This window comes from Balaenoptera acutorostrata, chromosome 15 (genome assembly GCF_949987535.1).
Source record: "Balaenoptera acutorostrata chromosome 15, mBalAcu1.1, whole genome shotgun sequence".
NCBI classification, from domain to species: domain Eukaryota; kingdom Metazoa; phylum Chordata; class Mammalia; order Artiodactyla; family Balaenopteridae; genus Balaenoptera; species Balaenoptera acutorostrata.
The window spans coordinates 27,285,774-27,313,105 of record NC_080078.1 but is presented as its reverse complement, the minus strand read 5'-3'; the positions used below and the strand labels follow the sequence as shown (position 1 = coordinate 27,313,105).

The following is a 27,332-nucleotide window of genomic DNA, read 5'->3' as shown; positions in this document are numbered from 1 at the left end:
GGGCAAGCCAGAGCCTACAACTCTGAGACAAACCGTAAATCCCTTTCCCTTTCCTTCTGGTTCTGGAAGGGATTCTGTAGTTCAGAGGTGAGCCACTTTTGTTTGCTGGGCTGGGGTGGGCTGGAGACCCAGGCATGTTTAGAAATTTGGTTTTGTGGTGGTTTTTCATAATGGTTTGGGGGAGGTGTTTGATGTTTGATTTTGGATTGGTGATCGAAGAGCAGATCTTGGACCTCTCTCACCCTCAAAGGAGGGACACCAACCAAATATCTGCGCCCCTGGTTGCTTAAACTTCAGACACAAAGAGACCCATTTGGACTCAGATCCCTCAGTAAGGAAGATGTGGCAATGGAGAAGAAAGATCCCTTTCCGTACCCTCCCGACCTGGTAGCAGAGACTGGGGCAGGCTATCTCATAAGGTACAGTACCATTCCTGGCTTTGTTTTTTTTGGTTTTTTTTTTTTCAGTGTGTGTGATGAGGACCAGGAGCCATAACTCACTTAAACTTTAAGTATGTAACCCCAGAATGTGGTGCACGACAGTCCAAAGGCACATTATCTCAAGAAAACTAGTTTGGTTTACAGTGCATCTGTCCCCATGCTGACCTGCTGGTTTAGTGACTCCTACAGCCAGACCCACTGAGTCTGAAGGGAATGACCTAAATGATGCCTTTGGGTCTAATTCAGGATATTTGCATATTGTAGCTTCCCCCATTCTCCCTTTCCAGGACTTTATCTTAAGAAGGTAACCAAGCTTCTCGAGGAAGTGTCCATTCATGTATTAATTCTCCCAATATGTGTTGATCCACTACTCTGTGTCAGATACTATTTTAGGCACAGGAGATGCCTTGATGAAGAAGACAAGGCAATCATGTGATGACAAGGTCTGATTTACATTGAAAAAACTTCAGCCTCTTTACTCTCTTCCAGCTAAGTCAGGCTGGCTGTGAGGTGTCTTCCCAGCAGGCCCTGAGCTCCATTCATTTATCCATTCTTCCATTCAGAAAGTACATAGGAAAAATACACGGGCTACATGTTAAGAACAGGTGGAATGCCTAGGTATAGTAATGAGCTAAAGAGATCTATCCCTGCCCTTAAGAAGTTTGGAATCCAGTGGGGAAGATGGATATTAATCAAATAATCACCTAAATATAGATTATTTATTATTTATTATTATTACGAATGTTGGCCAGTTCTATAGAGCAAAGTTCAGGGTGCCATGAGCAAAGTTCAGAGCCTAAGAGAGGGATCGACCTGGTTGGGTGAGCAGAGAATTAGCAATGACTAAGAATCCTTGTGTTGCCCCAGGTGGTGTGTTGTCTACCAAGTAATGAGACAATGATGTCTATGTGTAGGAGGTGTGTTTTCGAGTTTCCATTAGCTGCGCTGGGCCATCCACACTGTCACCTGGCTGTCCTAAGGACTGTCACAGTCCTCCTTGGGGAGAGTTTGTGTCCAGGGAGAGCATGGGGGTTCCTTCCGAGTCATCAGCTCGCTGAGGTTTTTTTTGGTTTTTTTTTTGTTTGTTTTTTGTTTTTTGATTAATTAATTAATTAATTTATTTATTTATTTTATTTTTGGCTGTGTTGGGTCTTCGCTTCTGTGCGAGGGCTTTCTCTAGTTGCGGCGAGCGGGGGCCACTCTTCATGGCAGTGCGCGGGCCTCTCACTATCGTGGCCTCTCTTGTTGCGGAGCACAGGCTCCAGACGCACAGGCTCAGTAGTTGTGGCTCATGGGCCTAGCTGCCCCGCGGCATGTAGGATCTTCCCAGACCAGGGCTCGAACCCGTGTCCCCTGCATTGGCAGGCAGACTCTCAACCACTGTGCCACCAGGGAAGCCCTTGCTGAGGTTTTGACATTGATTTGTGGGTCTGCAATGGACAGGGTGAAATCTTCTTTTCTCATGGGACATTCGTCTTACTCTGTCTCATTGGGTCAAGGAGTAAAGAGTATCATCATCACGTGTGGTTTTGTTTTGTTTTAATTTCATTTATTTTTGGCTGCATTGGGCCTTCGTTGCTGCACGTGGGCTTTCTCTAGTTGCGGCGAGCGGGGGCTACTCTTCATTGCAGTGCGTGGGCTTCTCACTGTGGTGGCTTCTCTTGTTGTGGAGCACAGGCTCTAGGCGCGCAGGCTTCAGTGGTTGCAGCACGCAGGCCCTAGAGCGTGTGGGCTTCAGTAGTTGTGGCACGTGGGCTCTAGAGCACAGGCTCAGTAGTTGTGGCACATGGGCTTAGTTGCTCCGCGGCATGTGGGATCTTCCCGGACCAGGGCTCGAACCCGTGTCCCCTGCATTGGCAGGTGGATTCTTTACCACTGCACCACCAGGGAAGTCCCCACATGTTGTTTTCATGCTTTTACTTGAGCATGGTAGTAATGCCACCATACTCAGAGATCTGAATTGGAAGATGGCCCCATGTCCCTCTTCGTATTTTCATGCCTTCAAATGTTCACACGCACTGCTTTGGAAAGGGAATTCCTCAAAGAAGCAGTCAGTGCTCCCAGGTATCTTTCTGGACTAATTTGGGTGCAACTTTGAGCAAATCCTTTCAGCAAATCCTTTCAAATCTTTACTTGAAAAATAATATTGTGTATCATCTTTTTATGCCCATTGTTTTTGTAGGCACCAAGTTAAAGCCAAGGAAAAAATATAAGAACTTGCCCTGCCCTGTAAGAGTTTCCAAGGCCATTCAGAAAAGATTTTTCATTCATTGATCCCAAAATATTTATTGAGTGCCTACAATGTGTCTGCACAGAACCAGGAGGGTACACATATCAATAGGACCAGCACAGCCCTGGCTTTGTGGAGCTTACAGTCTAGTGAAGGGAGAGAGCTACTCAAACCATCAAAGAACAGGAGAATTTCAGATGGTTTTACATGCTAGGCTGAGCAGAGAAGACCTCTCAGGAATCGTGACATTTGAGCAGAACCTGAATGATGAGATGGAGCCAACTGTGAAAAGATTTAAGGGAAGAGCATTCTAGATGGAGAGAAAGAACAAATAGGAAAGCTCTGTGGCACAAGGGTGATTGGTTTGTTTAAGGAATAATAAGTAGTTTATGTGGCTAAACGTGTACCAGGGAGGTGAGTGATGGGTAAGCTGGGGTGTAGAGTGTGAATTTTATTTTGAATTTAGAGGAAGCATTTGGCATGTAAACTGATGGCATTTCAGCCTGGGGGAGATTCTGTTGCCTCGGTGAAATTTTGAAAGTGACAGACCTGGAAGTCTTAGAACTCAGAACCCCATGTAAACCTATAGATGGAAAGAGAAGAAATTAATGTTGGCCTGTTTCTGGATAAGAACAGTCACCCCTAATCTTGGAGGCTTTCCTGGGTAGGAGAGGATGAAAGTACAAAGTAAATAAACCACAAAACAGTCTCATGCTTGTTGTTCAGCATCCATTCCATCACCTTTTGGGGGCAGTGCCTGAAATCTCCTTTGGGAAATCATTCCCTATTCTTGGCAATCTAGTTTGTCTCAATCTAATCAGTGCATTCTTCACATCCTGCCCCTACACCCAAGTGATTGGCTCAGGGATGGGCACAGAACCCAGTCAGAGCCAACAAAACACAAGAAGACATTTCTTGGGACCTTCTGGCAAAAAGAACTTTCCTCTCTCTTCCTTGGGAGCACCAGTCTATGGCTGTGAGGTCTAGGACCACTGCAACCATTCGTGACCATGGAGGAAGACTCTGGAACTGCTAGAGATTGTGGGGGAACACAGACTGCTGCCTTAGCATGAAGCCAACACCACAAAAGGCAGAGCCAAGAGGAGAGAAATGAGTCCTTGTGATGGCATCAAGCCCCTGGATCAAGCCTCGCCTGAAGCCTGACCTATTGCTGGGCTTTTTAGTGGCCTCAGCCAATTAAATGTTCTTTATTATATAACCCAACTTAAATAAGGATTTCTGCGTCTTGCAACGTAAAGAGCCCATGTGATGGAAATCTTAGAATAGGTACCTGACAGTGCCAAGGGCCTCCTCTGCACCCCGGGCCTCTAGGAGGAAGTGAGCCTGTTCCAGAACCCAAATAAAAGGTCTCTCCTCCCACTTCTCTATTTCAGGGTTTCCATGCCTCCCGTCGCCATAGCACTGTGACTCTCTTGGAGAGGCAGAGGAACAGAGGAGGAGATGGGGCCCGTTTCCAGGCTGTGTTGCCACGTTTAATGGCTGGGGAGGGTGGGGGGCTGGGGAGTGGGGTGGCTCCACGCTTGACATTTCAGGATAGAGATAACAGGGTAAAAATAAACCCCCAAGCGCCTGTAGCAGCGCTCGCTTCTCTTGCTTCACAGTTCTTATCTCTCCCTGCGTTGGGGACAGAAAGGTTCCTTTCAGGTCACCACGTGGCTTGCCTCCCTCAGGCCCTGGGTGGGGAGGAGGAGATGTAGGTGGTTGGTTTACGTCTGTCCACACCTGCCCATCCACCTCTGGGAAATCAAGTGATTCCTTTCTTCCTGCAGCCCCACTTTTTATTTTGCAAATAATCTTTCACATCTTTGCCCTCGTTTGATGCTCCAGTAGCTGGGTGGGATGAGCGAGGCTGGGGGCTGGAGGTCTCCACTTCCCAGATGAGAAAACCAGTGGGGCTCGGAAAGCTTAAATGTCCAAAGTCACCCAGCTAGTGAGTACAAATGTGTTCTGATCTAAACCCAGGGCCTTTTCTGCCTGTCCGCCAGTGGCCAGGGATAACAAGAGTTTGATTCCGTTTCTGCGGCCCCAGCCCTCCCCCGACAGCCATGTTGGCTGGGTACCACGGGAGGGGGAGCGCTCACATCACCTGTGACAGGAGCATCGCCACGTGCTGCCTGGCGGCACCGCCCCCTCGGTTCCCTCCCAATCACATAGTCTCAGAGTTTTGTACAGTCCAGTGAGCAAACTGCTGTTTACTGTGGAGGGGTGGCTGGGACTACAGAGTTTTTTTTGTTTTTTTTGTTTTTTTTTTGCAGTCTAGTTGATTTACAATGTTGTGTTAGTTTCTGCTGTACAGCGAAGTGAGTCTGTTATGCATGTACCTATATCCACTCTTTTTAAGATTCTATTCCCATATAGGTCATTACAGAGTATTGAATAGAGTTCCCTGTGCTCTACAGCAGGTTCTTATTAGTTATCTATTTTATATATACTAGTGTGTATGTGTCAGTCCCAATCTCCCAATTTGAGGAACAAGCCTTGATCTGCCACTAAAGTGCAAGGAGGCTCCCTGAGCCCCAATCTTCTCAACTATAAAATGGTAATAAAAGTATTCATACACGCTACGACTGTTACAACGGTTAAATAAGCCATTGCATGCAATGTACTCAGCCCGCATCATCTACACAATGATCTGAAATTTGGAGCTTCCTAGTACAATGACAGCTTTTCCTGTGCCGGTGTTTGTGTATAGTGACAATGCCACTCACCCACATCTACTGAACATGGCCTTTGAGTTCTTCTTCTTTCAGTGGCCAAGGATTTGCACGAGCCATTTCATCAGTTAAGACTCCTGTGGTTGCAAGTGACCGAAACGCCGATCCTAACTGGATTACATGAAGGGGAAATTTGTTGGCTCAGAAGGGAGCTCTAAAGGCTGCCAAGGGTAGAGGCTAACTTCAGGCACAGCTGGATCCAGGGATGGAAGCAACACCATCAAGATCAATTTTCTCTCTCTCCCAGTTTCTCAGCTCTCTTCCCTCCCTGCTGACTCCCTCCTCGTTGTGGCAGAAGTGGCTGTAGGAGCTCCCGGCTCATCTTGTTAGGATCAAGGCCAGCAGGAAAGAACCAGCCCCAGCATTCCCAGCAAAAATCTCCATGCATCTCACTGCCCATCCCTGAACCCATCCATCACTGTGCTCAGAGGAATGAGTTGCCCAGAGGGAGACAGGTCCGGATGGCGTGCCAGCCCCAGAGTCAGGAGTGGGTCTGCTCCACTCAAACCCCAGGTCCGAGAGGAGAGAGCAGTGGTGTCCAGAGGGGAATCAGGTGTCTGATGTCTGGCAACCGCCCACACTTCACAGCCTGATATCCCAAAGTGGGCATTGATGTGCGGACTTCTGTAATCCCAGGGAACAGAACGGAGTATAGCTGGGCTGCAAAGCCAGGCGGACTGGCGCCAACCAAAATTAAAAGCTCTCATCCGCGACTCCCTCAGTGCCAGCTGCTGACCAACTGGACCAGCTGAACTCAAACAGGATCCTTCCTGGAGCCTGACCTGCAGCCTGCCAGGTGCAAAGCCAGCATCCTGGATGGGAGGCTGACAAACCGGAGGCCTTTCCAAAAACCTCCATCATTAATCCTTGTTCCACCTCCATTGTGATTTACTACTTATTTGTCTTTCCTCTAAAAAGGAACCAGCCATAATGCAAATGTCCCTTGATGTGCCCCAAAATAAACACAATGCAAAGCAACACTGTTATTAAATTGCAGCCAGTTACTCCCCTGTGCTCCAAGCTTGAGGTCTGCTGTTCAAAGGAAGGTTAGCCAGTGTCAGGGAGACATTAAGGACCCACCCAGCACCAGCTCCAGACTTGATGAAATTAAGACAATTGAAACAAATTAGAAAGGGAATAACTCCCCACCAGGTGATTTCGTGGTGTTTAATGCTTTTGAAGTGCTAGCACATCGAAAATTCTCACTGCCAGGGAGTGGGCCAGGCCTCACAGCTTGCCCACTATTTGATACTGGTTGATCTGTAACCCCAAAGGCACTCTTGAAACTTCCCCTCTCCCCCCTCCTCCCCAAGCCTGCAGCAGAAATGGATAAGAGAATACAAACAATTTTTTAAAAATAATTATGGTTATTATGTATGCATTTCCAGTGGGAGATTCTGGGAATTTTTCCTAAAAGGCTGGAAAGAATTTCTTCTTTTGATCTCAATTCCGAGCCAGAGAAAATCAAATTAAGAAAGAAAAGCAACAGAGAATTCTCAGTGGGGAGGAAGGAGCAGGGTCTGGGCTGCTCATAGTGTCCTGGAGAAAAGAAAATGGAAGGAAAAGTCCCCAGACACCTTCGTGTCCTGATGTCGGCAGCCTAGGAGGAGCCACACAAAAGCTGGGAGGAGAGTGAGGCTGTGTCCCCACATCTTCCGGCGAGCCTTCCTTCCCTTCCCTTGAGGGGCTGGAGAACGTTCCCCTAGTTCCTGTGGCTCTTCCCACCGCACACGTGGCCGCCAGCCTTCCTCCGATGGCCCTGACTTCCAGAGAAGCCCAATTCAGAGCAGCCACACAGACCAGCCAGTGTGGGCGTGTGAGCAGTTCTTTAAAAAAAAATCCTGCCTTAGAGGACCGGGAGAAATGGTCCTGCCACTTCCCTAAATCTTCTGCGGTTGCTAAGCAGCCCGCCTCCACCCCTTTCCACTTCCCTCTGCTCTGTGCCTTTGTCTCCCTCCACCCTCCACCCCCACCCCAGCTCTTCCCTGCCTCCCTGCCGGGCTTAGAAATCAGAGAACAGTCCCTGAGTGTCTCCCAGCTCGGAGGGCCACAGCAGTGTCATGGCACGTGACCTCCCTCCCTGTTCTGCAGACCGTGCTCTTATGGCCTGGCTGGAAAGACCACTGCTGGACCCTTCCCATTTTCCTTCCTCCCTCCCTCTCTCTCTCCCTCCCTCTCTCCCTCTCTCTCTTTTTTCCTTTCTTCCTTCCTTTCTTTCTTTCTTTTTCTTTCTTTCTTTCTTTCTTTCTTTCTTTCTTTCTTTCTTTCTTTCTTTCTTTCTTTCTTTCTTTTCTTTCTTTCTCTTTCTTTCTTCTTCTTTCTTCTTTCTCTTTCTTTCTTTCTCTTCTTCCCTTCCTCCCTCCCTCCCTCCTTCCCTCCCTCCCTTCCTCCTTCCACAAATAACATCAAACACTTACCATGCTCGGAGCTGAGTGGGGGGCGCAGGCACGAGCAGCTGGAAACCATGGGAAGCGCTAGGAGTCTGTCAGCTGCCCCATGTGCAGCCTCATCCTCCCATCAGCAGTGGTGCTCTGGTACCTCTTCCCAGGGCTCCCTGAAAGCATCTGTTTACCCCTACACGCTGGTGAGGGCTGTAGGTGTTCCTGAGGATGTCACAGGAGCATCCAAAGAGGAAGTTGGCAGCCACTGCTCCAAATATCCCTTGCACATTTCTCTTTTCTTGAAGACCTTCTCCACCTGGGTCCTCACTCTCTGATCCTTTTCTGACAGCCTGTCTCCCTCCTCCGGCTTCTGTTCTTGTCCCCTCTCCCACATCATCCCTCCCCACCTTCCCTCTCCCCTTTCTGCTTTTTGTGCTATGCAGTTTATTGCTCTTCTAGTTTTTGCCTTCAAAGTTGCAGGAAGTTTCACCCACTGCTTCCCATACTCATATCGCCACCACCCATCAGGAAAGGGCCATCCAATTTTCTGGACTCAGTCTGGTGTGTGTGTGTACGTGTGTGTGTTTGTATGTGTGTGCACGCGCATGTGCAAAACAGCACTCCAATATCATTTAGGGATTGATTAAAGTATAAAGAAAGACACACAAATGGTAACCCTCAATTTTTTAACATCTTTATTGGAGTATAATTGCTTTACAATGGTGTGTTAGTTTCTGCTTTATAACAAAGTGAAATAACCCTCAATTTTAATAAATCAATGGTTTCCTCTGATGGGAAGCTTGGGGGGTTATGATTTCAAGGAAAGGGTATACACGGAGGTGAGGGTACAGGAGGGCTTCTCTAGGGTGATCCATCCTGGTTTGCCCAGGACTGAGGGGTCCCAGGATGCAGAACTTTCAGTGCTAAAACCAGAAAAATCTGGGCTGATGGGGACAACTTGGCCACTCCAGGCAGTGCTGTATCTGCAATGCTTTGTCTTTTAAGGATGGGTGGTCAGAACATGGGACTTTGTTGTATTATCTCTGTACCTTTCTGTAGACTTAGAACATTTTATGTATTGTAAAAAGAGAGAGAGAGACAATCATCTCTCCTGAGAGATATGTGTCTAGGAGCATCCAAGAGAGAGTCACTGATTATACGGGGAGATCAGAAAAGATTTGGAGGAGGTACTATTCGAGGGGAAGCTTGAAATAAAAGTGAGAAGTCCTCCTGCACTTATTGCTTATTTTGGAATTCTTTTCCAGCCTCTCTGAATACCCTGCTGAGTTGTAGGCTCCAGGAGGGCAGGGGTTGGATGTGATGGCTAATTTTATGTGTCAACTTGACTGGGCCATGGGGTGCCCAGACATTCAGTCAAACACCATCCTGGGTGTGTCTGTGCCGGTGTTTCTGGATGAGATTAACATTGGAATCAGGAGACTGAATAAAGCAGATTGCCCTCCTCAGAGTGTGTGTGTGTGTGGCAGGGGGGACGATGACTCATCCAATCCATTGAAGACCTGAATAGAAAAGGGTTTAGTAAGAAAGAATTCTTTCGCTCTGCCTGACTGAGCTGGGACGTTGGTCTTCTGCCTTTGAACTTGGACTTGAACTTATGCCATTGGCTCTCCTGTGTCTCCAGCTTGCTGACCGCCGATCTTGGACTTCTCAGCCTCCATAATTGCATGAGCTAGTTCCTTATAGTAAGTTATCTATCTATCTATCTATCTATCTATCTATCTATCTATCTATCCTATTAGTTCTCTCCACTGCCAATTTTTAGTGGAGAACCCAGACTAATAGACTGGGCCTTATTATCTTTCTATCCCCAGTACCTGGCTCGGATCCACCATACATAATAGGTGCTCAATATATATCTGCTAAATGAAGATATATAGGAGTACAGATAGTGGAAACTGCGTGGAATGTAGAGCTGTGTTGGTACCTGGCTGGTTTGGTGAACGAAAAATTGGTGTGGCCAGTATGCTGGGGGGTAGGGCTGGGGGGTAGGGCTGAGGGGAGGGAGGAAATGGAGGGCTGAGCAGGAAAGCAGACAGAGGTCATGTCATCTAGTGCCCCTCCAAGCCTTTGCCTGGAGACTAGAGGAGGAAACTCAAGAGCATGCAGGTACCAGGTAGGTCATGTAATGAGGAAGGATACTGGCTGTAAGACAATAGGGAGTGGTGGAGACTGTTCCCCAAGGAACACCTGCCTAGAGAGGCATCGTGCTCAGTCCAGCCAACTGTGGTTATGCAGGAATAGGGCTCGGTGTCTCAAAAAAAAAAAGCTGGAAAAGCCAGCTTTTCATGCAAAACTTAATTTTTAAAAAACTCAATGCCGACCAAGCAAAAACCCATCTGGGGGCCTCCAGTCCATGGAGGGAGCCAAGCAGGGTTTTGAAGGCAGGCCTGTGACACAGCCCCATTTGAGATGTATCAATAGACGGATGGCTTTGGCAGCAGAGTGGAGGAGGGACAGGAGGAGGGCTGGTGGCTGTGGGTCGTAAGCTGCAACTCCCAGGAGCCCCTCGGAGAAGAAAAGGGCTTGGTGGCTGCCCTGGACCCTGACTTCTGGAAGGCCCTCATCTGGGGGGAGAATGACCCAGCTGGACCCCAGAGCAATGACTGGGAGTGGGGAGAATGAACCATCACTTTTCCCTTGGTTCCCAAAACCACCCATCCCATTCCATCCTGGCCCGCTGTTAGCCAGGAAGGCCACAGGTTAATAAGGGTCAGTCACTGGACAGATGTGGTCCCAAAGGACCATGGGAGAGCTACAGCGATGCAGCATTTTCCAGGCTAAGTCGTGACCCCAGGGAATCACAGTGGGGTAATTGCAGCTCAGCCGGAAGTGGAGCAAACAGGGCCTGTGCTCTGACGTGCGTGGGCGCCGTTGGGGGCCACACTGGGCAGTGCACCACCCACTGGGCCCCACGGGGCCCTGCCACCCTACTCCCCTTTCCCATCAGCCACAGACCTTGGGTAGCCCTGAGGCCTGACCCAAGCGCAGAGACCACAGCCCTCCCCAAACCAACCAGCCGAGTCTCAGAGCAATCAAAGGAATGGCCCCCTGCCAGGTCTCTGCACTGGAACGGACATTTGGAGGCAGAAGCTTTGAGCCCAGAGCTCCGAGAATGCACTTCCCAGGTTCTGTTCAGTGGCTGGAGTTACCTCCATGGGACCAATTCCCCAGCAGCTCCTATGGTTGCTCCAGCGCAACCGGCCAAACTGGTCAGCTCCCAGCACAGGCCCAGATCCCTTCTGTCCGCCTTGCCTCAGGCCCCCTTTCTGAGGCCCGGCTCTCCCCACAGGTTCTGGGCTGCCCTGGCAGGGAGGGCTGAGATGCGCTTGGATTTTACCTGCCAAGGGCCTGGACCAAGGCATCCAACCTTCTAGCCTCCAAGAAAGGCTGAGAGAGCCCACATGGCTGTATGGGGGAAGGTTCCAGACAGATACACACACACACACACACACACACACACACACACACACACTCACCATCATCCTTTCCCTTGGCCGCAGGGGGCTGGCCCTGCCCTGCGAGCCTCCGGGAATTGATGAACAACAGCTGGGAATACAAAAATGACCCATGGAGAATGACACAGCCAGCTTATTTATACATTTCTTCATTTTTAAGAGCAGTGAGGGGAGCTCTCTTCACAGGCCTTTTCAAAGTAGTGAGGAAGAGAGAAAGGAAGCCTGTCTCAAGTTAGTTCCACTCAGCGAGTTTTGACCGATGGCCGATCACACACCCTGCAAAGGAGTGAAGGATGGAACAGACGGGAGGGGAGTGGGGTCCAGACAAAAGCCTTATCCAGAGCAGGCGGGGCATCTGGGCACCTTGTGCGGGCTTATGCATTCAATCTGCACCAGTTTTGAGGAGTAGGTGGTATTTTTCCCATTTGGCAGATGGGAAAGTAAAGCTCAGAGAAGTCAGGTAATTTGCACAAGGTCAGGACCCTAATGACGGCAGAGTGGACATTCAAGCCAGGGGCTGACTGGCTGCAAAGCTCCAGCTCTTTGCTGCAGAAATGCCAGCCAGGATGCTCCAGAGATGGTACCCTGTTTGATTCCATTCAAAAAACGTCTCCTGGGTGTGGGGGACCCACAGAGGACCAGCTCTCTTCGGTCCGGCCCTGTACTCACCCAGTCCGGGGCTCCTGAGGCCAGCCTCCCGCCTACCTGCATCAGACATACATGGCCAACTTCCAAAATGTTGGCGAATGTCTATGAAAAGTGTTTACAAAGTATTTAAGTAAACAAAAAATGTATATGAAATAATATCAGGAACGCCCAATCGCCAAGCTTAAGAAACCGATGTTACAAATATAGTAGAAGCACCCTGCATTCTCCCTCATCCACTAACCATCCCCTCCCTGGCTTGTAACTACCATCCTGAATTTGTGTGTTTCTCACTCACATGCATGTCTTTATGTTTTCACTGCATTTGTACATGGTCCTAAAAAAGAGTGTTGTTTGCACGTTTCTATTTTTAGAAATAAATGATACCATGTTATATGTATGCATCTGCAACTTGCTTTTTGTAAACAGCTTTATCTATGCCATACAATTCACTCATTTATGGTGTACAATTCAATGTATCCGTGTGCAAATGTTTAGTATATTCACAAGCTGTGTGTCCATCACCACAGTCAATTTTAGAACATTTTCATTACCTCACAACAAAACACTGCCACCCCCTTAACCATTACCCCCCTTCCCTGCCCCCCTCAGACCTTGGCAACCACTAAGCTCCTTTCTGTCTCTATAGATTTGCCCTTTCTGGACATTCCACATATGTAATTCTATAAATGGAATCCCTGGCCTTTTGTGTCTGACTTCTTTCCCTTAGCCTAATGATGTCAAAGTTCATCCACATTGTAGCACGCATCAGTGCTTCATTGTTGACGCACAATATTCCATTATATGGATATACCATATTTTATTTATTCATCTATCAGAGGATGGACATTTGGATGGTTTCCACCATTTGGGTGACTATTATGAATAATGTTGCTGTGAACATTCATGTATAAATTTTTGTGTGGACATGTTTTCATTTCTCTTCTATATATCTAGGAGTGGAATTGCTGAGCCATGTGGTAACTCTATGACTAACTTTTGGAGAAACTGCCAAACTGTTTTCAGAAAGTGGCTGAACCACCTTGCATTCCCACCAGCAATGTATGAGGGTTCCAATTTCTCTATATCCTCACCAAAACTGGTTATTGTCTGTCTTTTTTTATTATAGTCATCCTAGTGGGTATGAAGTGGTATCTCACTGTACTTTTGATTTGCATTTCCCTGGTAGCTAATGATGTTGTGCATCTTCTCATGTGTTTATTGACCATTTGTTTACCTTCTTTGGAGAAATGTCTATTCAGATCTTTTGCTCATTCTGTAATTGGGCTGTCTTTTAATTATTAGGTTGTAATACTTCTTTATATACTCTAGATACAAGTCCCTTATTAGATATATGATTTGCAAAGATTTTCTCCCATTCTGTGGCTTGTCTGCACTTTCTTGATGTTGTCTTTGAAACACAAAATTTTTCATTTTGAAGAAGTCCAATTTATCAACTTTTTCTTTGGTTGCACGTGCTTTGGTTGTTATATCTGAGAATCCATTGCCTACTCCAAGGTCATGAAGATTTACCCTATGTTTTTTCCAAGAGTTTTGTAGTTTTAGCTCTTATATTTAGGTCTCTGATCCATTTCGAATTAGTCCTTGTTTATGATGTGAGTTAAGGGTCCAACTTCATTCTATTGCATGTGACTATCCAGCTGTCCCACCACCATTTGAATTGTCTTGGCTCCCTTGTAAAAAATCAATTGACTATGAACGTGAGGGTTTATTTCTGGACTCAAAATTCTATTCTGTTGGTCTGTATGTCTATTCTTATACCAGTTCTACACTGTCTTTATTTCTGTAGCTTTGTAATAAGTTTTTAAATCAGGAAGTGTGAGTCTTCCAACTTTGTTCTTTTTTTTCGAGATTGTTTTTACCATTCTCGGTCCCTTGAATTCCCATATGCATTTAAGGATCAGCTTGTCAGTTTCTGCAAGGAAGTTAGCTGGTATGTTGATAGGGATTGCATTGAATCTATAGGACAATTTGAGGAGTATTGCCATCTTCACAGTATTAAATCTTGCAATCTGGAACATGGGATGTCTTTCCATTTATTTAGGTCTTCTTTAATTTCTTTCAACAGTATTTTGTAGTTTTTCAGTTCAAAAGTCTTATGCTTCTTTGGTTAAATTTATTCCTAAGTATTTATTCTTTTTTATGCTATTGTAAATAAAACTGTTTTCTTAATTTCATTCTCAGTTTGCTCATTGTCAACATATAAGAAATATAACTACTTTTAGTATATTGATCTTTTATCCTGCAACCCTGCTGAACTCATTTAGTAATTTTAATAGGTTTTTTTTTTGATGGATTCCTTCGGATCTTCTCTGCACAAGATTATGTCATCTGCAAATAAAGATAGTTTTACTTCTCCCTTTCCAATCTGTGTGCCTTTTTTTTTTTTTTTTCCTGAATAATCGTCCTGGCTAGAATTTCCAGTACAATGTTGAACAGAAGTGGCAAGAGCAAGAATCCTTGTCTTGTTCTTGATCTTAGGGTGAAGGATTCAGCCTTTCACCATTAAGTATGATGTTAGCTCTGAGTTTTTCCACAGATGCCCTTTATCTGGCTAAGGAAGTTCCCTTCAATTTCTAGTTTGTTGAGTGTGAAGCATGAGATTTGCTTTTTCCTCTCAACATCGTTTGTGAGATTTATCCATGTGTCACTATAGTTTGAAACGTCTACTTTTACTAAAGATTTTATAGGGGAGATAGAGGAAAAGGTTAAGTCACATATCACTTATCTCCTTTTTTTAAAAATTAATTAATTTATTTTTGGCTGCATTGGGTCTTCGTTGCTGCGCACGGGCTTTCTCTAGTTGTGGCGAGCGGGAGCTACTCTTTGTTGCGGTGCGCGGGCTTCTCATTGCAGTGGCTTCTCTTGTTGCGGAGCACGGGCTCTAGGCGCGCAGGCTTCAGTAGCTGTGGCGTGCAGGCTCAGCAGTTGTGGCTCACGGATTCAGTAGTTGTGGCTTGCAGGCTCTAGAGCACAGGCTCAGTAGTTGTGACGCACGGGCTTAGTTGCTCCACGGCATGTGGGATCTTCCCAGACCAGGGCTCGAACCCGTGTCCCCGGCGTTGGCAGGCAGATTCTTAACCACTGCGCCACCAGGGAAGCCCATTACTTATCTCCTTTAATTAAGTCTTCCTTATCTCTCTCACACCACTCCCCAAGCACCCGTGCCACAACTCTCTTCCCCCAGGCAACTCTCTCCTCTCTCATCTACTTGCTCACCAAAGGGCTTTCAGCAATACAAAAATTCTCCTCTTTCTCATCCATCTGGGGACAAGTATAGGAAATGTGGGCGTTCCATAGAAGAACCCCTTCACTCTGCTTAATGATAGAAAAATAAATCATCAAACGCTTCCTGAAGGAGGATGCTTTTGAACCTAGATTAAAAGGATGGGTAGGATGTTGCCAGGGAAGGGAGGAATAGGTTTGAGCAAAGGTGTCCCAGGTTGTGCCCTGCCATTAAATGAAAGTAAATGTTGCCCCTAACAAGGGCCAGGTAGTTTAGACTCGATTTTTATCACAAGGATCTTCTACTCATATGATAATTGCATGGATTAGGTCTATGGACTCACTATGATTTCTGGTCTCTAGAGTTGCCCTATCCAATATGGTACCCACTAGCCACATGTGACTATTTAAATGTAAGTTAATTAAAATTAAATAACATTAAAAATTCAGTTCCTCATTTGTACTAGATCCATTTCAAGTGATCAATAGCCACATGGAGTTCGTGGTTAGCAGAATGGACAGCACAGATATGGAACATTTCCATCATTATTTCAGAAAGGCCTGTTGGACACATTGCTCTAGCTCTGGAGGGAGGGAAGATGGAATTAAAGAAGATGGCTGAGGAGCTTGAGCCAGACATGTGAGCCCTAGGTGTTAGGGAAAGGCAGCCAGGCTTGGAGGTTAGTAGACTCGGTGCCCATTCTGGCTCTGCCACTCCTAATTCTTGGGAAAAATCACTTCCTCTCTCTGGTTTTCTCATTGCCAAGAAAATGAAATTGTTGGGCAATGTAATCCTAAGAGCCCATCCAGTGATTTATAGATTCTGTGGTTGTTTAGCCAGAAAGGGATATATTAAGCTGTTTCTTCCAGATGTGAAGAAAAGAGCCCTGGACTCAGAGAGAAAGCAGCTGGTTCTGGCGCTACCCAGCTGGACCATCATGGGCAAGTCATTTAACCTCTCTGAACCCCATTTCTGCATCTGTGATGAGGGGATTATTGGGAGGATGACCTGAGAGGATGAAAAGGAAAGCACTTAGAGAAAAGACCAGGGATAATTGGATGCCACTAGATCAGATGAAGTGGGAAAATTACAGTAAACAAAGCTAAATGAATTTATCTGCTGCATGATTCCTTCAGTGCTTATGTGCACTGCGAATCTCTAAGTGTTTCCCAAATTGATATGACTGCAGAATTCCATTTTGTTTTTTTAATTCTCCCAAGAAATGCTCACAGGCATTAGTTATGATTACACAGAACACACTTGGGAATCACCATTCTCAGGGATGGAGCGCTTTCTGGGGCCGCAGCTTATATTGATGGCCATCACCCATAGCGGTCCCTGAACAGCGTATGACCTAAGGAAGAATGTGAAAGATCAGGGTTGGATGACATCACAGAGATTGCTCAGGGTGGGGGCAGCCACAAGAGGAAACCAGAGAAGCGAGAGAAGAGGGCAGATCTGGGGAAGGTGCAGAGCAGCACAGAGAAGCTATGGTTACTGAATGCAGATGCAAACGACAAGCCAGGCACTGACCTTGACATTTTCATGTGCATCATCTCCCATCCTCAGAGCAAATCGGAGAGGCCGGTGGTGTCATGTCCATTTCATAGATGAGGAAACGGAAGCTCAGAGATGTTAAAATATTTACACATTTCAACATGTAGTAAGTAGGTGATAGAGCTGGAATTTACACCCGGGGCTGCCTGAATCCAAAGCCCCATACCCTAACCCTTCTGCCTTGGAGTCTAAAATGTAGCAACCCTGGAGCATTAATCCTGTAGGGGATGGGGTGGGGGGGGGTCGCAATCTGCCTGAGGTTTATAAACCTTGTACTGTCATCATCTGGCTTTGTCCTTATATCTGAGTGAGCTCTTTTAAATGGAATGAGCTTCATCCATTATCCTCCCCCAGTCTCTCTGGCCTTCAAAGATGATTCAAGAGGCCCCAAAAGCAGAGCTAAAATCAGCCTTTCATCCTTTCCACCTCCCACTAACTCCCCCAGGAATCGCCAGCACTTAAGAGGCCAGTGTGAATCCTGAGATTTCAGGAACTGTTTTTGAGGGCCCAACACCCATATCCAGAGCCCTCTAAGTGAAGCCCAGAGGCACAGGCTGGTAGGTGGGAGGCTGGGCTCTCAGCAAGGATGAGGAAGCAGGGCATGGAACAGTAATTGCATGAATGGAGGGTATCTATTGGTGGATTGTGCAGTCTCCAAATCTTGGGGACTGGATACAGATCAACTGTGATCAAAAGCAGTTGTACCAATTTGTTTTTTCACAGATCTAATGTCCTAAGGGCACTGAACCTTTGCCTGTGTGGTGATCAAGCCAAAACAGCAAACAGAAACCCTCATGTCATGTCACCAGCACTTTGGCATTCACAAATAGAATGGCAGGTTGGGGGGGCCTTACAAAGAGAAAAGAGGGAAAACCATTGTAAATACTGTGTCCTTGTGACCATTTTGGCTGAACTTGAAAACAGTCCTCTTCATTTGCAGTTAATTAGGTTAACTCAGCTGAGGTTACAGATGGAATCCCTTTGCTCTGGTAACAACCAACGTTGGCTGGACATGTGCTGTAATCTTGCCTTTAAATACAACCACATGTATAACATATTTTGTTTTCTCTTGGCCATTGGACTGGAAAACTATTAAGACAACATCTGCTTTGCTTTCCGATTGAATCAAGGGCAAAGAGTAGGCCTCTCTAGTGTCCTTGAGATTATGCCTGGGATATCAAGTTACAGCCGCTAACCACTTTCCCACTCCTTAAGAATCTGATCCTGAACGTGTGAGTTTTCTACCGGAAACTCAGCTTTCACTCAGTCAAGGACCGAAGTGCCTTCCGACCTTGGCTTCAGTATGTGAAGTCCACCCTTTGTACATCCCATGCCTCTCCAATTCGCTATTGCAACACTTTTCGTTTTTTTATTTTTTTGTTTGTTTAGGGATACTCGATCCAATTTGAAATTATTTTATTTTCCGTGTACTCGTTTGTCTCCCCCATGAGGATTTCCCCAGCCCTATGTCTCTTCCTCGCACATACCCATTCCTCTGGGGCCAAGAACACTTAGCAGACAGCTCGATAAATATTTGTTCAATAAATCATGGTGTTCCCAATCCGGGTGGCGAATGATGTAAGAGTGAACCATTTGGTGAGAAAGCCATTGCCTTCGCAATCATTGCAGTCCCTCTGATAACATCAAGAATCCAGGTTTGGTGTTAATGCATCTCTAACATCTCTTTTACACTTGTTATCCCCTCCCCACCTGCCTTACCACCCACCCCCACCCCCCACTTTACTCTCCCCCCTCTTTTTTTTGAACAGAAAGAACATCTCTGGGCTCAGAGCTAAGTACAGTTACCAAGACCAGCTAGGATTTAATAACACTGTTTGGTTTTCCGAATGTTTCATTTTTTTTTCAAATAACAGTCATGGCTCTCCATTTATGGTAGGGATAGAAAGTTTCCTTTTAAAAGAAATTTAAGTTCAAGTGTATTGTTTTAGAGAAAAATTGTAAAAGTGCAGGTGGAATGAAGCCAAAGTTTTGAAGGTGGTACCTGCGTGATTGACGTTTGGGAATGAATAAGCACGCACCTATCTGAACGCAGCCTGTGTGCATGTTTATCCCTGGGAATAGCCACTTCGAGTAGTTTGGCCAGTGCCTTGTGAAAGGCAGTTCAGTGAAGAGCACTTTGTTTTCCTCTCTTCCGCGATAATTTAGCTCTGTGCTGTTAAATCCCACCTCCTAATCTCCTCCCCTTCTTCTTTCCCCCAAGGCTGTCTTTATTATTGAGAAAGAGACCAGGAAAGGTAGGGGACTTGGGACAACATTAGGCCTTGATGGGGGACAACACTAGCCTCGCAGGACACTGGGAGGAAATACCTAGAGCTATAATCTTAGCTGAATCCTGAATTGCAGACAAATCGTGCCCTATTCTGGAAGGAAGGTCGCCATCATTCATCAGGTTCTGAATGTGCCCTAAGAAGGTCTCAGAAGGTCCTAGAGGTTCCACCAGGAATGAATCGTTGCTGTGGAGTTCTGACTCTTGGTTTTCTGCCACACACAGCTGGTCAGTTAATAATGCAGCAAGTTAATAATTAAAATGGGGGTTATGTGATCCTTAAAGATGCACACTTGCTCGTTCCCATCTTCCCTTGAAGATTGCTGTCGCCATTGAAGTCGGCTGGATTCTCCCAGAGGGCTCTGTGCTTACCTGTGTCATAAGTGCAGGGAACAGTAGGGTGTGCTTCTTTGTGCCCACACCAGACTTTGAGCTTATGCATACAGGGACCAAGTCTGTGTGGTTCACCTTCTGCCTTCAGAAACTTTCGTGTTTAAATTAGCCTGTCATCCTGCCTCTCCCCTCTCCTATTTTCCCCATGTCTCTTGTTAGCAACCAGGATCAGAGTGAGTAGACCCACTGCTCTGGTTATAAGCCAGGAGGCAAGAAATCTGGGGTGGCTGTGTGACTTAAGCAAGTTACTTAACTTCTCTGGCTCATAGGAGTGTTGTTAAATGTAGATCAAATAAAGGAACAGATGTAAGAGCTCTGTGGAAAGTTAGAAGAGTTATAAGGTGTAAAAGATCTATTCAGAGCGCAGGATTCAAGTCACCCTCATGAGGAATAACTACTAGAAGCCCCTGGATTAAGGCTCCTCCCATCCGGAAATAAGATGTGAAACTGGGACTTCCCTGGTGGCGCAGTTGTTAAGAATCCACCTGCCAATGCAGGGGACACAGGTTCATTCCCTGGTCGGGGAAGATCCCACATGCCACGGAGCAACTAAGCCCGTGCACCACAACTACTGAGCCTGCGCTCTAGAGCCTGCAAGCCACTACTGAGCCCTCGTGCCACAACTACTGAAGCCCATGTGCCTAGAGCCCGTGCTCCGCAACAAGAGAAGCCACCGCGATGAAAAGCCCACGCACCGCAACAAAGAGTGGTCCCCGCTTGCCGCAATTAGAGAAAGCCCGTGTGCAGCAACGAAGACCCAACGCAGCCAAAAATAAATAAATTTATTTAAAAAAAAAAAAAGACGTGAAACTTGCAGTGTTTGCAGCATTTTTAAGCATGACTTTGTTTTCTTTTAAAGATGGGTCCCACTTACATTTTTCAAAGCATAGTAAATACCCTCTGTCAGTAACTATCCATGGTGGGTGTGTGTGGTTGTTTTAACTACTCCTTTTATATGTGTAAACCACCCGGCCCCATTTCCAGTCCAAGTGAATGATATAGTATTGATTGGTTCCAGATATGGTCATGTGACTCAGAATTGGCCAATTAGATCATCACATTCCCACCTCAAACTGTGTCATTAAGTTTGGCCCGATGAGATGCAAGGCTTTTACAAGAATTTCTGAGATGCCACCATGTTCCTTTCACATAGATCAAAACCTAGCTTTATATGGGGCTGAAGCTGCTGCAGACCTCATGTCAGCAGGAAGAGGGAATTTGTCTGAGGATGGCCAGCTAGAAATGGAAAAAGAGATAGAGACAGAGTTGTGATTTTATTACTTGAGTCCTTAAATCCAACTGTTTCTGAATCATTGAGCTTTTTAATGATATGAGATATAAGTTGTATCGTTTAATTCTGAAGCCACTTTAGCATGAGTTTTGTGTCGCTTGCAACCATAACAGAGTCCTGACTGACTACACTATTCATAACGTCCTTGTCAAGAGCTGTTCCTCTCTTAATGTTGACTGTTTCCAAACTGTGGCCTCAAGTCCCATCTAAACCCACTGACCCCCTGAAATTATTTTTTTAAATTTATTTTATTGAAGTATAGTTGATTTACAATGTTGCATTAGTTTCTGGTGTACAGCAAATTGATATATATATATATATATTCTTTTTCATATTCTTTTCTATTATGGTTTATTACAGGATATTGAGTATAGTTCCCTGTGCTATGCAGTAGGACCTTGTTGTAATCCATTCTCTATGTAATAGTTTGCCTCTGCTAATCCCAAACTCCCACTCCATCCCTCCGCCTCCCCTCTCCCCCTTGGCAACCACAAGTCTGTTCTCTAAGTCTGTGAGTCTGTTTCTGTTTCACAGATAAGTTCATTTGTGTCATATTTTAGATTCCACATATAAGTGATATCATATGATATTTGTCTTTCTCTTTCTGATTCACTTCACTTAGTATGATAATCTCTAGTTGCATCCATGTTGCTGCAAATGGCATTATTTCATTCTTTTTTATGGTTAAGAAGTATTCCATTTTATATATACATCATATCTTCTTTATCCGTTCATCTGTCAATGGACATTTAGGTTGCTTCCATGTCTTGGCTATTATAAATAGTGCTGTTATGAACATAGGGGTACATGAATCTTTTTGAATTATAGTTTTGTCCGGATATATGCCCAGGAGTGACCCACTGAAATTATTCATCTTAATTTCCATTTGTTTTTTGCATCAGTTTAGCACCACAAATATGGTGAGAACCATCTATCACATTTATTCAGCACTTTCCAGTTTACAAAGGGTTTTTGCCAGTGCTATGTCATATAACCATGTATTATCCACTTTATAGATGAGGAAACTGAGGATCAGAGAACTGCAGTGACTTTTGTTCCCTAGGCCACACAATTAGCAGGTTGTGTGTGGTCTCCAGCCCAGGGCTTCTGGTTCTCAAGAGTACGTTCTTTTGTACATACCAGTGGCAGATGATTTAAGGGTCTGAGGAGATGTGGGTAACACGCTAACTTCATGAACAAGGTAAGTACTCTATTCACGATCCTCCTTACATGTCCCCACAGCCCTAATTTTCTGTTTGCAGTAGCAGGTGCCCAATAAGCTCCTGATAGTGTCAGGAATACCAAAGCAACCCTAAGGCTTGTTTGCCCCCAAGCTGAAGATACTTCCATCTCAGACTTTGGCAAAATTGGCATCCTCAGCTGTTATGTTCTCTTTGCCACGTCAGACTATTTTTCACCCCTGTGCATAGGCTCCTTTCCTGCTTCCTTTCCTACCTTTTCCCTCTACTTACTTAATCATCCTTCCTGTATTTGTCAGAGCTCTTGGTTGCAAACAACAGAATTCATTTTAGCTACTTTGAAAAGAAGGGGAACTCACAGAATCTCCAGCAGGACCAGATAATCGAGCTTGGAGGGTACCCACATCTTATTTGAAGGAGTCTAGGAAAGTGAGTTTCTGGCTTCCACCTTTAGGGAAAGAGACCCTTAAGTTGGAAAATTTCCCTAGGCATTGTATGTAAGAGGTGCAGCCAAAAGCACAAGAAGTTGTACATTAAACTTCCTAATTCTGCTAAGATGTCACTACTACCACTAACTCACCCATGACACCTACTCAGAGTTAGGTGCTACCTCTGTGTTCTCATGGGACCTGTGTCTACAGCTATGATGACACTTAGTTCTCATTTGTCTACTTCTCCCCCAAGCTGAGGACATTCTTTCTCCATTCACAAGGCCATGCAGTTCACTCTGCCTGAATTGCTCTTCAAATCCTAACCACCATCCTTCTACCTTTTCATCTAATAACTTTGAATTCTTCATGTCTCACCTCAAAAACAGTATCCTAGAAAAGCAAACACTGATTTCTATCTTGAGTTATACACCGCCTTAGTCTGTTCAAGCAACTATAACAAAAATACCATAGACTGTGCAACTTAAACAACAGAAATTTCCTTCTTACCATTCTGGAGGCTAGGAAGTCCAAGATCAAGGTGCCATGAGATTTGATGTCTGGTGAGGGCCCACTTCATGATTCATAGACAGCTGCCTTCTCACTGTGTCCTCACATAGTGGAAGTGGGTGAGGGAGCTCCCCACCCACTTTTATAAGGGCACTAATCCCATTCATGGGGGCTTCACCCTCATGACCTAATCACCTCCCCAAAGCTCCACCTCCAAATACCACCACATTGGGGTGAGGTTCCAACATGAATTTTGAGGGGGATACAAACATTCAGTCCACAGCATACATTCATAGTATCTTGTCCCTTTAAATTCACCCACTACTCTTCATAGTTTATGTGTTGTAAAAATTGTCTTCCCTACCAGGCTCTCGATTCCATGAGGACAGAGAAACCCACGTGTTTTGACTACCCTCAGCCCCGAGCCCAGTGCAGGTACTCTGTAAATAGCTTGGAGAGAGGAATGAATTGAGTGGATGTATTCATCCTAGACTGAAGTCAGGATGTACTTCAGAAGGTTTCTGTCCCAACAAGAGATGATCACACAGTCTGTTCCTGTTAGAAGTGGTGCTAGGATACCATTGAGATCAAATGAATCTGATAATTATGCCAGAAGAACAGAACATGTGTGAGGGGGACAGGGAGGCTGTTTTTCTTGGAGAATGCAAAGAGGCAGCTACCATTTCCCAGTCTTGGAAAGAAGCAGAAGCTGGATGGTTGTGTAAGCGACATATGCTAGCAGATCCTCTGAGCACAGTGACCCCAGTTCTTTCAGTGTGAGGGGGCTGCTGGCAGGAGCCCCATGGGAGAGCAGGCCAGGGTGGGCAGGTGGGAAAAGCTGTCCAGCTTTACTCCTGGGGAGGGGGCGGGCAGAGAATAGGAGGGAAGCTCCTCCCCCTTCGTGAAACCCTGTTTTGGTTCAGCTCAACCAGCCTTCTTGGGATGCTCAAGGTTGAGAGCCAAGGATGGCTATTTTCCTTGCTTTGTGAGAACCATAAATCCCTCAGTCTCTCCCTGCCGCCTTCCTCAGCAGACAAAAAATGCCCAGGTCTCCTTTATCTTAAGAAACTTCCCTTACCCCTGCTTTCTCTTCAAGTTACTCTCCCCACTCTCCCTCCCTCCACTGCCAATATTCTAGAAAGGGCCCATACCCACCATCTACAGCTGACTCTCTCTTTGACCCATGACCATCCAGCTTCTGCACCTTAGTCTATGGAACTGGCTTCTCTGGCCCAAAGTTATACATGGTCCTAAATCAGCCACTCCTCACCTTTTGAATCTCTTTGGGAACTTAATGAAAGCTGTGGACTTCCTTTCCAGTGAAAACACACTCTTGTATCTACATACAAATCTGTAAATAATTTCAGGAGTCCATGTGCCTTCTTAACCCCACCCTTAATCCCCAGGATAATAACCTGTTCTCGAGTGTGGAATCCAGAGGTCTTATCTTAACCAGCTCCGGGGATGAAGAACCCAGGTTCCAGAGTCAGACTGCTTGTTATAAATCCTGGCTCCACCCTTCCTGGCTACATGAACATGAGCCTCTCTGAGCCTCTGTTTCCCCAGTGATAAAAAGGGGATAATAATAGCTAACTTTACAGGGTTGTGAGAAAGATTAAATGAGTTCATTCAGGTCAGACATTTAAAACAGTACATGGCATATATTAAATATTCTCCTGTTCATCATCATCATTTTAGGTTCATTATGTATTATTCTCACTGACCTCATTAATTCTAGATCAAACATGGTTCCATATCTGACTCATAGATATGTCTTGTGGGCTAAACATTATTCTAAAAAAAAAATGAATTCATTGACAAAATTTAGAAATTAAGAGTTCACACAAAAATCTGACTTTTTGGCTTCTCTTGGAAAATCGGATCTGACCATCCTCGGTCCACATTTCCATCTGACATCATGGGCTGGGGCTGAGTAGCTAGAGTAGTTCTCCAGTTTTCCACAATCCCCATCCATCCTCTGCACTGAAACCAAGAATCCATAGCCCAGGATCATTTCACTTAGAAATACTTAGTCGTATTCCTTTCAGTCAAAAAAATCATTCTTGTACCCGGGAAAATGAAAGCTAGACCAAGGAAGCTGTATATTTTTTAAAAGAAAACGTAAATGAACCTGTGTAAGTAAAGACTATGATTATGAGTTTTATGCTATAAACACCCTCACTCACTCACTGAACTGCTCCATCCTGCAGGCATTTGAGTTTTCCATCTCTGGCTCTGCGAGATGTCTATCCGTTGGCCACTGCTTGCTTCTTGCTCACATTCTGTCCCCCACCAGCTTCCTTGTCACTGACCCCAAAGCACTTCTTTCTCATCTCATTCCTCTTGGGTGGGAATGACATGGGTTTTAGAGCAGAATAAACCCGGGTTCAATCCTAAGTGCTTCTGAGCTTCAGTTTTGTGTCTATGAAAAGGGTACAGTATTCTTGCCTTATAGGGTTGTTTGAAAATGAAACCAGAGAGTAAACATCCAGCCCTTTGCACAATGCCTGGCAAATAATGCTAGTTCCTTTCCTCCGGTTAAATGAGAATGATGCTCAAGGTTCTGTCCTCTGACCTTTTCCCTCACTATCCAGCCCTCTTGTTTTAGCAATTACTCAACTATATGAGGAAGTGACTGTGAACTGCATAAATATAGCCCACTCAACCCAAACTAAATGTATCCCCCACTCAACTTCCCTTAGCTAGGTCCAAAAAATACCCACGGAAACTCCAGTGCCCCCCAACACAAGAGGAAGTGAGATGGGTGAGGCAGAGGGAAGTCAAGTGGAAAGAAACATTGGTCTTAATTGATTGAGGTGACACTATCATATTCCTGCAAATTTTACAGAAATGTACAATCATGTGAGCTCCTTGCTAGGGCCTTGGAAGTTCCCATGCAAGTGATAAACCCTGAAGCTTAACCTTAACAAGCTTCACTCTTCACTCTGGTCAAACTAGATTGACACCCATTGCTGAGACTTTGCTTGCGTTAGTTCACCTTCCTGTGGACCAAATCCTATCTAAGTCAAACACCATGAAAGCACCCCCGTCCTTTCCAGTGAGTTCTCTTCCATCCTCCTCTATACCCTTATAGAATCTCATCCTTTATGTCTTTGATTGTGTATGGCAGACATTACCTTGAATTTTAGTGTTCCATTCATTCAGCAAATACTTGCTGAATGCCCATCATGTTTCAGCCATTGTTTGGGCACTGGGGATACCTCAAAAGAGACCAAGTCTTAGCATTCTTGGAGCTTATAGCTGGTTGGGGTGGGAATTATAAGCACCTTAAAATGCAAAGAAGATCATTTCAGAGGTGCCATGGAGAAAATCAGAGTGACTAGGGGAAGGGGACGCGGCTTTAACTGGATGGTATGGAAGGCCTTTTTGAGGAACTGGCCCTGGATGATGAAAGGAAACCGGCCCCAAGGAGAGCTGAGGGAAAGGCATTCTCAGCATAGGGGAGAGCAGGTGCAAAGGTAGTAAGGCAGGATACTGCAAGACCATGGTGGTTCCAGATAAATTATACTGGGGGCGACGCTCCTTCCTGTTTCTAATGTACCCTTAGTCTCTGCATGTTGTTCGGGACTCACTTATGTCTCCTACCTAGATCTTTCCCTTTAGAGCAGTCTCTTTTTCTGTTTGGAATTTCTGGTCTCTGCATCAAAACATGCCTGTTTCATGTTCCAGAGCAGGAAAAGCCTCTGGTTGCATGTTAATTAGCAATAGATTACTAATGTATTACTTCATCTCAGATAGTGTCTGCGATTCTCAACAAGACTTTTGAAGGAAAACAAATGCCTTAATTTCAAGATGTGCCTCTGACAGCAGGAGTATCAGTCAGTGTGGCAGGTCCGTAGAAGAGATATTTTTAGACCGAGTTAGTGCTCAGGCCCTGCAAATTGCCTGAGGTGTGGTGACACCAACACTGGGTATATTCGTTTTCTATTGCTGCTCTAACACATTGCCATACCTTTAGTTACTTAAAACAATATCTATGTATTATATGACAGTTCCGTAGATCAGAAGTCCAAGTACAGAGTGGTTCGATGAGTCTTTTTCTTAGAGTCTCACCAAAGTATCGGCAGGACTGCATTCCTGTCTGGAGGCTCTGGGGATGAATCAATTCCAATTCATTCAGGTTGCTGGCTGAATTCAGTTCCCTATGGTTGTAAGACTGAGGTACCTGCTTCCAGCTGGGGGCTGGTCTTTGCAACTAGAGGCTGCCCGTATTTCTTCTCATGCTCTCCAGGTGTCCCCGCGCCAGCAACAGTGGGATGGCTCTCTCTCATGCTTTGACTCTCTCTGACTTCTTCTGCCACGTCTCTCTGCCTCCAGCCAGACAAAGATCTCTGCTTCTAGGGACTTTTTAAAATCATATAATTAAATTGAGCCCATCAGGAAAATCCAGGATACTCTCTCTATTTTAAGATCTATAACCTTAATCACAGCTGCAAAGTCCCTTTTGCCATGTAATGTAACTCTTCACAGGTTCCAGGGATTATGGTGTGGA

The 27,332-nt window shown here is 45.5% G+C and overlaps 1 long non-coding RNA gene across 2 annotated transcripts; it reads left to right on the top strand.

Moving 5' to 3' along the window:
- The first annotated feature begins 7 nt into the window (after nucleotides 1–7).
- LOC130704954 (uncharacterized) lies at nucleotides 8–16,218 on the top strand. 2 transcript variants are annotated; one of them, XR_009005535.1, is made up of 3 exons: nucleotides 8–87; nucleotides 298–419; nucleotides 16,024–16,218. It is a non-coding gene; the product is annotated as an uncharacterized LOC130704954 (long non-coding RNA). The 2 variants fall into 2 exon arrangements; XR_009005534.1 differs by lacking the exon at nucleotides 16,024–16,218 and adding an exon at nucleotides 5,653–6,396.
- The last annotated feature ends 11,114 nt before the right edge of the window (nucleotides 16,219–27,332 follow it).